Source organism: Leuresthes tenuis, unplaced genomic scaffold, assembly GCF_036924035.1.
Source record: "Leuresthes tenuis unplaced genomic scaffold, fLeuTen1.0.hap1 SCAF_3, whole genome shotgun sequence".
Classification (NCBI taxonomy): Eukaryota; Metazoa; Chordata; class Actinopteri; order Atheriniformes; family Atherinopsidae; genus Leuresthes; species Leuresthes tenuis.
This window is the reverse complement of record NW_027325357.1, coordinates 29,440,038-29,455,151: the sequence shown is the minus strand read 5'-3', so window position 1 is coordinate 29,455,151 and position 15,114 is coordinate 29,440,038. Positions and strand designations below refer to the sequence as shown.

Sequence of the window (15,114 nt, the reverse complement as noted above, 5' to 3'; positions counted from 1 at the left end):
TAAAATCACAAGAAGGCAAATAAAATCATTCCAAAAACATAAAAAATAATAATTGATTAATTAAATTAAAAGCGAAGAGTGCAGATAAAATAGATTCAGTTGTCATATGCACAGCTAAATAGAACTGTTTTCAGTCTGGATTTAAACATTGTCAGAGTTGAGGCCTGTCTCACATCTTGTGTGGCTAGACAGACGCTATTCCTTTGATTCTGGAAATGTTTTTTAGATGGTAAAAAGCTGCTGATGTTTATGATTGATGATTGATTTAATGTGGCTGTTAAAGTTCAGGTCTGAGTCCAATATTACCCCTAGATTTCTAACTTGATTATTAGGTTTTAGAGAGAGATTCTCAAGGTGACTGATAATACTTATTCTTTGTTTCTGTGGGCCACAGACAATGATTTCAGTTTTGTCAGCGTTTAACTGGAGAAAATTGTTTTGCATCCACACACCGATCTGTTCGATGCAGTGACACAATGTATCTACAGGCCGGTGTTCTCTTGCCATCAATGACACTTAGAGTGTCATCTGCATAGTTGTGGTAGGACACATTATAGCTGTGTATTAGCTGGCCCAATGGGAGGATGTACAGATTGAACAATAGGGGTCCCAGGATTGATTGAAAATAAGGCTTTTTATACACACTACAACCAAAATAACTAAGACCTTACACTTTACATGTTTAGTTGAACTGCAGCAGACACAGTGAACAGAAGCAAAAAAAAAGTCATTTGACAACATAAAATGTTTTTGTGAGAACAAAAATTCTGTGACCGCTGAAGATTTCAATGCACCTTTTTCAAATAAGTTACATTATCTGAAGAAAAAGACTTTCAGCTGTTAAATTTGAATGAATCAATGTATGATCTCCTTGTGTGTTATGAAATATTTTCTCAAGTGGAGAGTAGTGATGTGGCTGTCCTGGGGGTAAAGAACACTGCACTGAAACTAACCAAAAGAAAAAAAACAAACAAAAAAACAATTCTTACTTCTTGGAAAATGAAAGCAAAAAAATTATTCTCAAAGTGTTTTAGTTGATTTTCCCAAAACATTAAAGAGGAGAAAAAGAGGTGTTAATGCATAACGTTGCCCTGGATCTTTCCCAAATTAAGTGGTGTTGGTTTGTGTCAGCTGGGTTTGGAGTGAAAATAATAATAAAACAAATATCACCGCTCCTCATTTCAGCTTTGCGTTAGAACAAGAAATATTTTTCAGAGGAACGCACGAACGCAGCTCAGATGTAGCGAGGAGATATTTGTATTGACGTGAAACAATAGAAATGGAAACATTTAAATTCATCAGAGAGAAAGGGCTGAGTGTGAATGACAATAGAGGCAGATGGAGGGACAGACTGAGCCATATTGAGATGTTCAGATGAATTATTGTGATGGCTGCTGACTCTGAGCTGCTGCAGACAGGCTGAAGAGGGCAGTGTTTGTCCTACTACTGTGCTGCACCACACTGGCAAAGGAAAAAAAGCTCTCATCCATAATTACTTTCAGTGATGTATACTGAATTCAGAAAAAGCTCTCTGCATATCAATTTGGAGCATTAATATGTTTTAGAATAATTAAAAGTGAAAAAGAAAAATAATTTAGAATTTGCAAAGATTAGTTCAGGTCTTATAAATATATAAGATTATTTGTGCTTTAATAAAAAACAAAGGATTTGGTTGTAATTTCTACTGGGCTAGTCATTAGTAAAGGAGTTGTATATAGAGACTTATCATTATCCAGCTACGTGTGTGCTTGTGAATACTTAAAAGTTTTTGCTCTTGTGCAAACGTTGTATTGTGCTTTTTTGCAAACATGGTTTTGCATGGTAATTTGTGTTTGCATGTGTGTTTGTCTTCCTTTTTTGGCTGTTATTTTAGGCATTTTTTTCAGGTTTTGTTCCCTTCCAATCTTCTCTCTACACAACCTAATTCCATCTTCTAACAACATGGCTTAAAGCTTCATAATCACCTATTGATTCCTCATCATCATTACCATTGTTTGCTTTGTGTATGAGGTGCAGCTGCACGGGACCATTGCTTTGATTTAAACAAGGTCAGAGGAATCAATCCCCTTTTATGGGAGAATTGCTTCAAGAAACAACATTTTCTTCAGGGGCTGCCAACAGTCTGGAGCTTCTTCTCTGTCCAAACTTGTGGCAAGGCCACTCATGGAAATTCATCAGGCTCTCTGTATGCATTTTTTTTTTTTTGATGGTCCGGAGGACCCGGGGTCTTACAGAGCCACTTACTTCTCGTCTTCTTTGCTACTTTTAAAACAAGATCTCATATTTCACAAAGAGAGAGTTGCACAACCCTGGTAAAATGAGAAGTCCCAGAGGGACCAGACCTTTGCACCTGTTTGGACCATTCGTCTGGCATTGTAACATGAAACAGCAGTTTCTCGGTAGAAAAACAAGAGGTCCAATGAGTGCTGAGGGAGAACTACAGGGCAGCACTGATTATGCTGTCAAGCTGTTTTCCAGTGTTGCCAAGCTGTGCGATAGAACATGGGTACGATAAATGGAGAGTACTCACTTTTTTCAGCACTTCTGAGGTTGGTTCGATCAGTTGACACAACACCCCCCCCCCCCCCCCCCCCCCCAAAAAAAAAATAAAGAGAGAAAAAATGCACAGATGTAAAAAGAATTTGGACAACGTCAAATATACTACATCTCCAAATAATCACACTGCACAATATTTTTGAAGGTTTGGAATAATAGCAGTTTTCAATAGGATATTGAGGGTTGGGGCTGCTCTTAATCTTTATCCCTCAATCATAGACTGTAAATAATTCCTACAAGAGAATAAACATTTATTTTTTTTTAGCTTGTTTCAGTCTTTAAATGAGTGTTTTTTTTTAAACAAGGACTCTTCATAACTCAAAAAAGAGGTTTCAGACAGACTTGTTTGATGTCAGCTAGAATGATACAATAGAATACATATCAAACTGAGACAAATCAAGACCTTGAAGCAAGTTAAATAAACAACTACATTTGATGCTGACGAGATCATGAATCTTAGATGAGAAAGAATTAAGGTATAATCATTCTAAGTTGACAGCCATGTGTGAAATTAACCTTAAATGAGTCATAAAGCTTTATCTATGCATATGATTAGACATTTCATCTGACATAAGAGTCAGTACAACACCCCAGATTCTTCCTGTTAATCAATATGTAAAATCCCAAAGCAATCAGTGGTGGCTGGAGGTGGTACTTTTATCAGTTAATTAGTTAACAAATTTGCTAATTATGTAATTTCTGAATGCATTTATCGAATCATTTATTTTGTGGAAAAAGAAAAAGAAAATTACAAAAAGTAAATGTAGACCTTGTAACTGGTGATATAACTGGTCTCTGCAGAAGGTGATAAATGGACAGATTCTTATCACTATGTTTATGCAAATAACAGAAGGACTGTACTACAGAAAGTTAGACTTGCTCTGTCTCTGTGATTTGTAAATTTCTGGTATAAAATGGCAGCAATGAATGGGTCAAACTATGACCCATGGACTGAAACGCAGGTTGGGCTGGTCTGAGTTGAAATGGCAGCAAACTGAACATTCAACAGACTAAGATTACTGGTCCACCTTCATCCCTCTCCCTGTCACTCTTTTATCTCAAGTAGACAGATTAAATTATTATTATTATTATTATTATTATTATTATTATTAGCAGATAAAATGTCACAGTTTAGTCTATAAAAAAATGCAACAAAACAATCTGCTCAGGCACATGTGGTTAATTAGCAAATATTTTGCCAGCTCGGGTAGTCCAGATTTTTCTCTCATGACTGTTCGAGTGAATATAAATATTACAAAAAACTGCACTAGTAATGCTTTCAATGCTCGACATTCCACCATGACAACAATGTGAAGAATAAGGAATTAATTCCCATTAAAAACACATACAAAATTGCTTTGAGTAACTTCCAGCTACACTGTACAACATTCCAAGCCATTTATTAGTCAATAAGAAATGTATTTCACAACAGAAAACTTTACAGTTCAGAACGTATTGCATCATTAACGCATGGTATCAACCGAGGAGGATTACGGTATGGATTTTGTTCAACCCTGTTCTGTACCAAACCCTGCTTGAAATTGTACTAAATGGTGTCGACTCTCAATATGTTTTAAATGTTTTGAACATTATGTTGAGTAAATTTGAGTGTGCCGTTTATCATTTTAATGGTATCAGTATTAATGGTTGGATTAAAAATTGCAAGCATCTAGGCAAGCAATATTTAGCTCTTATATTTAACCTTTGTTTGTAGTATGTGTTTGCTTTCTCAAATGTAGCAAGAGTGCATTACTGAGAGACAGACATGTCTCAAACACAGTAGATTTTCTCCAAATTTGTTGGTCTGGAAAACAGCCCTTTACTGTCAGAATGTTTTGGTGGTCTCCTAAAGGAATGTGTCAGTCAAGGAAAGCCATGTGACACAGAAACAAGTAGGGACTCTTCAGTGGGCATTCTTGAGTTCTGTGCAGCTTTACATCAACAGTCATAGTTTAGTAGAGATGTAATTTTCTCACCTGTTTCAGCCTTGTTTAACCCGAACCCCCAAATTTACACAATTATTTTTTCAATATGCCGTGCAGCATCAGTTGAATGTTTCATAAAACAATACTGAAAATAAGCTATGAAGTAGTATAGGAAATTATGTAGTAATCATTCTTGAATTTTGATAATTTTGGTTGTAATCAATTTGATAGAGCTTTGCATGGTCTTCCTTGTCTCAATCTGATGCATCTGCTGTCTTCTTTAAGGAGTCTCACTTACGCTGAGTGCCTGTGGACTTAATTTCCTTGTAGAATAACTCATCCCAAACCATCTCAGTGGGGGTTGATGTCAGGCTATGGTGGAAGCCAGGTAATCTGGCGCATCACTCTTTCCCTTTGTTGAAATGTTTAAACAAATATAACTCCTCTTGTTGGCTTCCCTTAATAGTGGCTCTGAACTGAAGAGCCATAAATTGTCAATTTCCAAGGATGGTAATTCTGATGAGGACTGTATGATTTTTGTGACTGTGCTTGAAGAAACATTAAAAGTTTTTGAATTTTTTGGGATTGATTGACCTACTTGTTTTAAAACATTAGTGGAGTTCACACGCTTGAGCAGTTCTTCCTATAATATGGATTACTGGTGTTGGCAAATAGGCTGATGGCTTAGTTAATAAGTATTGGGAATCAGTAACAAAACAGCCAAGTCAGTGTAAAAAGTAACTGTTTCTGATTTAGATATGCCAGCCTGCAACAGGTGTGGCGCTGTAGAGCAAGCACTGAAGGCATGAAAAAGAGCCCTGACCTTCTTAACCAGCAACACAACACATATATGCAATATAAACACAAATTACTTCTCTTGTATGCTAGAATTTTTTAAACACAAGTACTATAATTCAACAATCACAATAAATCAATTAAAAAAGTGATATCTTCTGAACTAGTAATCATAAAAGTTGACAAGGTGGTGCGAAAGTTTTGAGCCACGACATATTTGCTTATATTTTCGTTCTAAGGAGCCAGACTTGTAATATTTTAAAGTGGTCCTGAGCTATAGTTCTTCAGACTTTCTTACCGTCTTTCAAAGTATTTGTTTGGCCTTTGGCTGCTTTTTCACTTGTCGTTCTTTGAACCTGAACATTTCAGAGAAATCTGTTTTGGTTTCTTTGCCACTTTGTTAAGCAACATATTCTTTTAATCTGGTGCCTTTTAATGCTTGAATGATTCAAAGATCATTGCCAAGTGGCTAAAAAACAAAAAACATTCCTCTGAAAACGTTCAGGTACAAGAACTGGACTGATAATGACTGAATAAGCAGCTAATGTCCAAAAAAAAAAATGTTAAAGACCTTCAGAAAGTCCAAGACCAGTTTGAAAGATAACAAGACCGTCTGGCTGCTTGGAAGCTGAAATATAAAGAAATGAAGGGCAGATAAAGATTTTTTCACATAACTGTATACATTAATAACAAAAGCCATTGAAATAAATGGTTCAACTAAAGTATTAATGTAAAAAAAAAAAATTGTTAGCTCCGGCTAACAGGAGATTACGGTGTCTGCCTGCAGGAGAAAGGACCACTCGGGAGAGAAATATCTCACTTTGACTAACTTTACTGGAGGACGGCAGCAACAGGTGAGTTACATTTCCAGCCGAATGCTCTAGCTCCATCGCAGACAGACTTCAGTCTACACCAGAGCAGGTGAGCGATCAAAAACAAAGGGCTGAACTAAAACCGGAACTCTCTGACTACATCACAGGAAGTCTAACTAACTAACCCACAGTTCTGGCAGAGGCCAAATGGCCTAACTTCATCACAAATCTGTTCAATAAGATAATAATGATAACATTAACAACATTAACAGCAGTACAATATTATACAAGCTAAGGAGAAGCAGCTAAATGAGGAGAAGCAGAACTGTTCTGAGGCTGCATATTGCCAGTTATCCTTTTGCAGAATTAACTTGTGCATTAGCTGCACAAGCAGTAACGACAGACAGGAAATGTCATTCTCAAGTCACAATCTGCAGTGATGTATTGGTGCTGTTGTCTGGTCTTCAACTTAAACAGTTGCTGTTGGCCCCCTACTGCATAGTCTTTCAACCAATAAGCATTCAATGTATGTGTAGCGTGATCATCGTTTGAAAAGGTCAAAAAAGGAGGCAGAAGAATGTCAACTGTCTCCCAAACATAGAACTCATGTTTGAGACCAACCTGGGGACTGCCACTGTTAACTTCCTTGTTTTCAGTGATTTGGTCTTTATTTCGATTTCCTTTTCTCTTCCACTACTTTGTTACACATTAATAGTACTTGGATAATCATAGGATGGCACTGCTTTTAGGTAAGAAGATGCACAATAAAATACATTTTACTGTGGAAAACTTAAACAACATTTTCATGTTGCTATGGCAGCGCACCCCGCTGCTGTTACGTTAACAGTTCAGAGGAATGAATGATAAAAAATTATGCTTTCGGCATTCCCTGCACATTGAAAAAAAGTACTAACCAAGACTCAGTGTGTGATAATTTGGGTCTGAGAATAGGTTGGCAGCTTCATCTTAAGTCTCAATGGACTTTACACTAACCGCAAAAATGACTGTCAGTACAGTTATCATCAGAAGTTACTGTAAGAGAATTCTTTGAGTAAAGTAATGAATGCTTGTAGATCTCAATTAATGCCAGGTCTGCAGTTGTCTTGTTGACACACTGATTTTTCAAGTTTTTTTTTTTCTTTATCAGACCCCTGGTTCTGCTGTAAGATTTTACGGGATATGATTTATTTTTTCACTTGCTAGCTGAAGGCAGAGTTTTGTTATCATGTTACGATGTACCTATGCAATCCAAAACAGCCTGAGGATATGGGAACAGTTATCTAAATGTGCCTCTATTTATCAAACTGGACTTGCGCAGACCTTTTTCTGTGTTCCATATAAAATACCACATGACTAGAGCAATATTTTCACACAGTTGTTAAATATTGCCAAAACCTGAGCAGAGTGCAGCTTTCACTTGGGACAGCTTTGCATTTCCTCTTTAAATTTTCTTGTAGTCTTATTTCTAATTCCGAGGACTCTACCATTATAGAAACTGCCCAAGTAATTACTTCCAGGCACAATCATAGAATCAAACATTAGCACCATATTCACTACCAGATACACACACAAATAGAGGATTGTAACATGCAAGATAATTCACTACAAGTCATATATCCAGTTAAAAGTGTGTGGGTTGGAGATTTCCACAGCTGCACGCCCGGCAGCTGACAGCTGGAGAGTTAGGTGATGTGTGCCCATGTACCAATGATAAGCTGCGAGTGATTATCATTGTTGTTGTATCATAGTTTATCACACCACAGGACAGCAGTTACACTCACTTGGCTATATTTTCCCAGGAATCATCATCATTCTAACACATACAGCCCACAACAACACACAAAAACACACACACACACACGCACACACACACACACACACACACACACACACACACACGTACTTTCACTCAAAGACGCAAAACTTAATCTAATCTGTGTGTTTTCTCTTCGCTCAAATAACACACCGGCCTAATTGGCTCTGACAACTTGGCCAACTCAATTCCAGCCGGTCTTTTCCAGAATGCCTTTCTATGTCTCTAATTAGGTCCAATCAGTCAGAGTGATATCTATCGATTCACCTCATCCCTTGCTTTCCTTCACAAACACGCACTCTGTCTCTTTCTCCTTCACACCGACCTCCCTTTACTCATTCTTCCTGCGCTGCTTCTTTCTAAAGGAGACTGTTCCTCTTCGCTTTGGCTAATTTTAGTATGAGTAGAATAATTATGATTGATGCAGATGCCTCTCTCTTTCTTCAAAGCTTTTAAAACTGATACCCCCCTTCTTCCCCGTGCCCCAAAAGAAAAGAAACAAGAAGCTAATTAGCAAGGAGAGAGGCCTTATCGAGCCGTTACCAACACACCTGCCCCACAGCTTTAAAAATCATATCAGATATCTTAATCATTCGTTCTGACAGGGGCGTCAGGGACAAACTTTCTCATTTTCCCGGCCAATTGACATACTGTGTTTTTTACCCCCCTGGTTCCATAATTTACATTTATTTCCCCAAGATGCACACACAGCCGTCCGCTGCATGTCTGGAATGCTTGAGGCTTTAATTCATCTAAACAACCTTTTACCTTCACAGTGAATGTGATGTTATGTTTGAGAATCTGAGCAAAGTCATTTTGGGAGTATTGATGTGTCACTGTTGCGGCAGAAAAGGAGTCTGCAATGACATTGGAGCTGATCATTATGTGCCTCTAAGTTGCCGCTGGGACAATGGACCCTTAAAAACAATAGGGAAAAAGCATCAGAATACAGCGCTGTCTATGAGTTTGATTAAATCATAATTATAATTCATTTTTTATGTTGAGGTCATTTAATTTAATTAATGTAATAGAAAAAAATCCTACATGTGAGATGTATCTTGTAAATTGAAAGAAAAAAGAAAAAATGTTCAAAGCTGCACTTGATCAATATTTTTGCATCACCCACATTTAAATGAAATGGGTTCGCTTATAATAACAAATCTACAGAAAAATAAAACAATAGGTCAGCTTTCATATTAATGGATTACAACTTCAGACTCCTGGCTGTTGTTTCTAGCAACATGCCGCAAAAACATCTTTATCTGCCAAGCGAGCTTGACAGCTAATTGGTGTTCATAGCAAAGCAAGCTTAAAACTCCCCTCAGAAGTTGGTGGAGACCAAAAGAAAGATAAAAAGACATTCTTTTACAGAGCATCAAAAACGCACCTGCTGCAACAATATCAAACAGCCACAACAAATTCACAAAATGTTATTATATAGTGTATACATATGAATAACTGACAACATTCTCAAAGTTTTGGAGGGTCACAGACAATGGGAAAGAAAAGTTTTCACAATTTTTTCATTTTCATGAATTCTCTTTTCTTCTTTCAGTTTCACTTGCTGTTTGGTTAGGTTTAGGCACCACAACTACTTGGTTCAGGATAAGTAATAGGATCGGAAAAGGTTAAGGTGCTAAATGTACCTGTTTAGATGTAGGAACAGAAACTACTTGGTTAAGTTTAAAAAGATTTAAAAGTTAAAAAGAAATTGTCATATCTCTTTATTACATTATTCAATCATTCAAAAACAGTTTGTCAAAACTCACATGAAAGGCTCCTACACAGGGAGTCATATCTTTATCAAGATTGTTTTGCTCCTTTTAAAAGAGTCTTGTCAGGTGTTACCCTTTGAACCTTTACGTGCAGTGCTAAGCACACTATTAGCAGCACTTCAGTGGAGTGCAAGGAATAGATAATTCAATATGGTTTGTACCAACTTCACTGTCATTATAAATACAACCATCTGTAATTTTAAACTCCTCTGGTGTCATTTCTTTATAACAAACTGCAAAGAAGATTTTTAGTTTCAAACTGTAAATGCACGAGTGAATGAATTGCCTGGATCAAAGCTGTTTGAACGTCAAAAGAAATATTTTGCAGCAGTGATGCACAAAACCTTCCAGGCTGGATATCTTGCCTGCCTCACCTCAGTCTAATATTGAAGCCAGTATATGAAAGTCTTCGAGTCTTTTTAGAAAAGCAGCAGGTTGCCGTTTACACCTTCCTCCTGTTGGAAGAGCCCGTCAGTCTTCTTTCCCTCTTACTTACTCATACATACTGAGGTGGGGGGAAACTAGTGCTCACTGAGGCTCACTGACCTCCACATAACCCTGATTTAAGATAGAATCATGCTTTCTGATCTTTGCAGCTCTACCCAAACCTCCCTCCACAGCTCTCTGTCAGTGTCTCTCTCCCACTCTTTCTTCCTCTCTGTTCTCTGGAGTGTGTGAGCAGGCTGACGGTTTGTGTACCTGCACACTGACAGACTCTGCTTTGATCAGGTCTGAGCCCCAGGGGCAACACACTGGTCCTCCTCTCCAGTTGTCTGTGCATAGACACAGACAGACACACTGCATTCCCATGCACACACTCAGTCATGCACACATCACGGAGGCAGAGCAAGATGATGTGAGATAGAGAGAGAGAGATGGAGAGAGAGCAAAGTCTTTGATGTACTCAACATTTTCTATGCTCATATTTCAAACAGCAGTTGAAGAATGTAAGAGGAGAGGTTCAGAAAAGACTGGATGATGGCTGATTGACCCATCAAACATGGTCAGTCTTAACAGCGGCTGAAGGGAACAAAAAACTCTAAGGCAGACTCATCAGCTCATTTCCTCTCAACTTTGAGACCACCCTCCACTCGCTCCTCCAACTGACAGACAACTTCTGTCGGTTTTTCAAAATGAGCCCCCTGCTATGGTGATTAGCAGTTTTCACTTACCCTGGCAGTGTGTGTTTGTGCGTGATGTGATAGAGAAAAAGTGCTGGTGCTTGGAGAGATGTTAAAGAGCCACAATTGGCTGCTCATGTGCCCCAGTGCTGACCCCTCTCCAGCAAGCCAGAGAGCAGATGGCATTCAAGTGGTCGGTCTGCAGATGGATTGAGCGGAGGTTGAAGGCATGGTCTGTACACTGAAGTGGCAGGTTACCTCACTTCTCCTTTCCAGTCCTTTTAGAATGGGCATGGAGGGCCATGTTAAGTGATTTTTCTTTGGGCAATTAAACAGTATTCAGTGAACAAGTTGAATTCTGCCTCCCTGCTGCGTTGCAGACACGATTATGGAGGTTACGGATGTCACTTTTCTCTGCGGATCATCTCTCACCGTCATCTTGAATATCTTTTTATCACCCTCTCATCACCCTCTACACATTGCATCATTCCTAAAACGAAGAGGTTTAATTTATTCCCCATCATGAACTCATGCTGATGCAGAAATGATTTTGTGTCCAGGTAAATGTTTCATGGTCAGGACACGAGTCTCATCTGGGAAATTAGGTCTCCCTGGACATTTTTCCTGCCTGGAGAAACACTTGAAAGGTTAAATCAGAAATAATAATACCCTGCACTGTATTGGGCCACCCTACATGACAGTGGCTTGGCACTGTCTATTTACCTTGGAGAAATGCTTCTTCCCAGGTTGCATGTTATTAACTGACCGAGGGTGATGAAAAATTAAATACAGCCATGGCTTCCACACCAGATTTAGGTCAGGCAGATCTAGATGAAGTAGAATTTTCAGGTTCAAGGTGTTTGCTGTACTGGGGTGGCTGGTAGTATCAGGGGGAAAGGCCCAAAATGCGTTGTTATTTTTCTTTCTTATTTTTTCCTGCACAGGGAACCACTCACAGGGCTAAGCCAAATGGAACAGAGGCAGTGTATTCTGTAGAGAAAAAGCAAGTGTCTGTGTGTCTTTGAATTAACACTTGCTCCTAATTATAGCCTGTTTTTACGGAGTTGCTATGTTTGCTAATAATTAGAAATGAAGGGATGGGAGTGTGTTAATTCCGTCAAGCTTCTCCAAATACACTGTAAAACCATTGCTGATTGTCTGATTTTGTCTCTGGTGACCAAATATGAACTGGTTAGATGAGCTATTGAGTTACTGAAGACTCTGTTTAGCCTCTTCAGTGTCAGACTGTTCATGAGTCTTCCATGTTCCCCATGAATTGGTCTTATACTTTGACATCTGCTCTTCATCAGATATATATTGCTTTATTGTGCGACAAAACTAAGACCGAGAATATACTTTGTTTGCTTGGAGCTTTGGTTGTGCATGTTATACTATGCGTAGCAAAGCTGCAGCATAGAGGTGACCGGTAATGTGACTACCTCCCTGCTTTAAGGGTCTTAAATACAACCTGTGATACCACAGCTATTGCATTTCCTGTTTTCTACTTGATACCATTTAAATGCTATCCTCCTTTGTTGTTTCCATGGTCACTGATTACATTCTGAAAATCTTTGTGGTTTGACTTTTCTGATGTGCCGCTTAGTGGAATCCTCTAACAACATGCATAATTTACAGGCAAGTATCTGAAGACTTAGACAGACAGTGGAGCTTGTTGCCAACATATGCATGGGGCTATAAAACAAGCTTGTTTCTGGGTTAAGACTTTACAGCCGTGTTGTAGGAATAATTGGGTTCCGTTTCTTAGCTAAATAGCATGCTAAATATTGGTAATTATCAGAAACCAACAACAACAGCTGAGAATAAGTTATGTTGTGTCATTACATTAATAATGTTATGCTTTATAGGTAGGTAGGTGCCAGGTGGTTTGTAACCGAACTTGTTCTGGGTAGAAAAGGTGATGATAAGAAGCAACTTCACAAATTAAAAAAAGATTCTTCTGTTCTTACTACATGCAAACTTTAGCTGACAGTAGAATCATACCCCGGGAAATAAACCATAATCATTCTAAACCAACAACTAATACAGATTAGAACCAAGTAGAAACATAAATTAAATTTTCTTCTTGTAAAATGTTCAACGTTCACTTGAAACTGCCCTAAATTTGGGTGTAATCCCAGCTAGCGGAAAACCTATTATCATTCTAATGGTGAACTTGTTGATGTTTAAGTTAAGAAACTGTCATACGAAATATATTAAATAAAATTTAATTTATTAAAATAAATAAAATAAATTTAATTGAATATTCGTAAATGTTCACATTCCTTTTCTTCATCCATACACCAAGCTACTCGAGCATATTTCAGTGTATACTGCAATGCAAATACATGAGAGAAAGAAAATCAACCTGGTTGCACAGAGAACACCTTTAACACATGCCATCACGAAGAAAGCATTGCTTTATGTCAGTGTTCACACAAATTACCGCGGTACCTGAGGAACTGTGAAGACTTCCAAGTACTTCCATTTGGATTGGGAAACACTCACTCAGTGCTCATCCCAGTTTGTTTGTCAGACCACATCTTATAAGCAGATATCAGAAGGCCAGTAACTGTACCAGATGCTAAAAAAAATGTATTTAAATAGTTAAATACTCTGAGGGGATCACACCTCTTTGCCAAGTGCAAAAGCAGACGATGGATGCAGACCAGTGAAAGGGCAATTGGGTTCCAGTCGGTCGCCCTGAACAGGGAAGTCTCTGCAGTGCCCAATTTGTTTCTCTGAACAACTCTGATCTTGTGTTATCAGACAATATATATTGAAACTACACATTATTATACTAATTTAAGGATTATAATGCAGCCAGATTTTCCTTAATATTTAAACACTGCACATCTCAGTTACACAGATGTCACATCATACTCACCTCACCACATTCGTTGTAGAGAATAAGTATAGGGTCTGGTCATTTCTCAGCATATTTGATAATGAATGATGTCAAAGCTAACAATATTATCAGTGTCACGTCAAAAAGGAGAGTAGAAATACACAGTTAACATCAAATACCAGGTAAGACCATTGAGAAATATTGCCAGTTTACAATTTCCACCAGTCAATCTTAAAACTCTGAAATATGAAATTTTGGTTTATAATTAAGTCATTTTATGATTAAATCAACAACTATGTACAGAAGATTAAAATTTAGACTTATAATTTATTTTTAATTAAAATCTTATGACCGTCATCTGTGGTTTTTAACAACTTGATGCTCACATATCCAATAATGTTTTCAAGCAAGAAACCATCTCTTGTCATACTACAGTCTTCAGACCATAAAGTGTGGACTACCTACATGATGATATGAATTATTTTACTATTGTTTCTTTATGTTTTTTAGTTGTTATGAGTCTTTATTTGTATTTGTCTTTAGAGTAATTCATGTGGTCTTTAGTAAGACTAGGCTGTAATTTGATTAGCTAGTGTTCCTGTATTAATATACATATGTTCTTTTTCAAACTGAGTCCTTTGTCCATATCTTGAATGTAAGGTAGCAAGAGATCTTAGTGTAAAAAGAATTAACTAGATAACTGGTCATCTATGTTTTGTCATTAAAATCCACTATCACGGATCCCTGAAGATAACATAATAACTTGTGCAAATTGGTGTTCTTTGTTCCAAGTGTTATCCCATAGCAGCAGAGACTCGGCTTCTCTGCATAATTAGGACAATATTGATTGATCCATTACAGCACCCAGCCTCTGTAATTTGCAGAGTTTGTGTTGCATGTGCTCCATCGCAGTTTTCAGAGATTGCAGAGCAGGCGAATCTTGTGGCTGACTCTGCGCTGTTCAACAACGTCCCTCCAGGTGGTCCAGACTTTTATTATAGACAGAGTCCCTCTACAAACAATGTATACTAAGAAGAGATTGGAAACTGAGAGAGATGCAAGTTTGAAAAGATTATCTGTCTACATGATGCATGTTAATGTTCCAATTTTCTCTGAATTTTTTCTGATTTTGTTTCACAGCTGAAATGAAGGCCATTGGCCTTTTGAGCTTTTGAAAAATTACAAAACAGCTGTGAGTCTGTGACTCCCTTTTGCTCTATCTTGTTATGGATCCAAACAGAGACTGCAATTAACTAAGAGAAAAAAAAACCTCTTCACTTTAAATGATGTAAGTGATTGACATGATTCAACAGAAGCTTGGAGTTTTCGCTCACCACACCTGGCTGTGAGTAGTCAGCTAAGGGACGCTACGTCCTTTCAGAGGTCAGGGGTCAAGTTTTTGAAGTGGAAATTAGTGGCAGTTTCCCCAGCGGCCTTAAGAGGACAACAAAGGAAAGGAACATTTCAAACAA

At 37.9% G+C, this 15,114-nt stretch overlaps 1 protein-coding gene across 1 annotated transcript in view; it reads right to left on the bottom strand.

Moving 5' to 3' along the window:
• Positions 1-15,114, bottom strand: part of cunh1orf50 (chromosome unknown C1orf50 homolog) — a 274,707-nt gene that overhangs the window by 73,715 nt on the left and 185,878 nt on the right. The gene's annotated exons all lie outside the window — the stretch shown is intronic.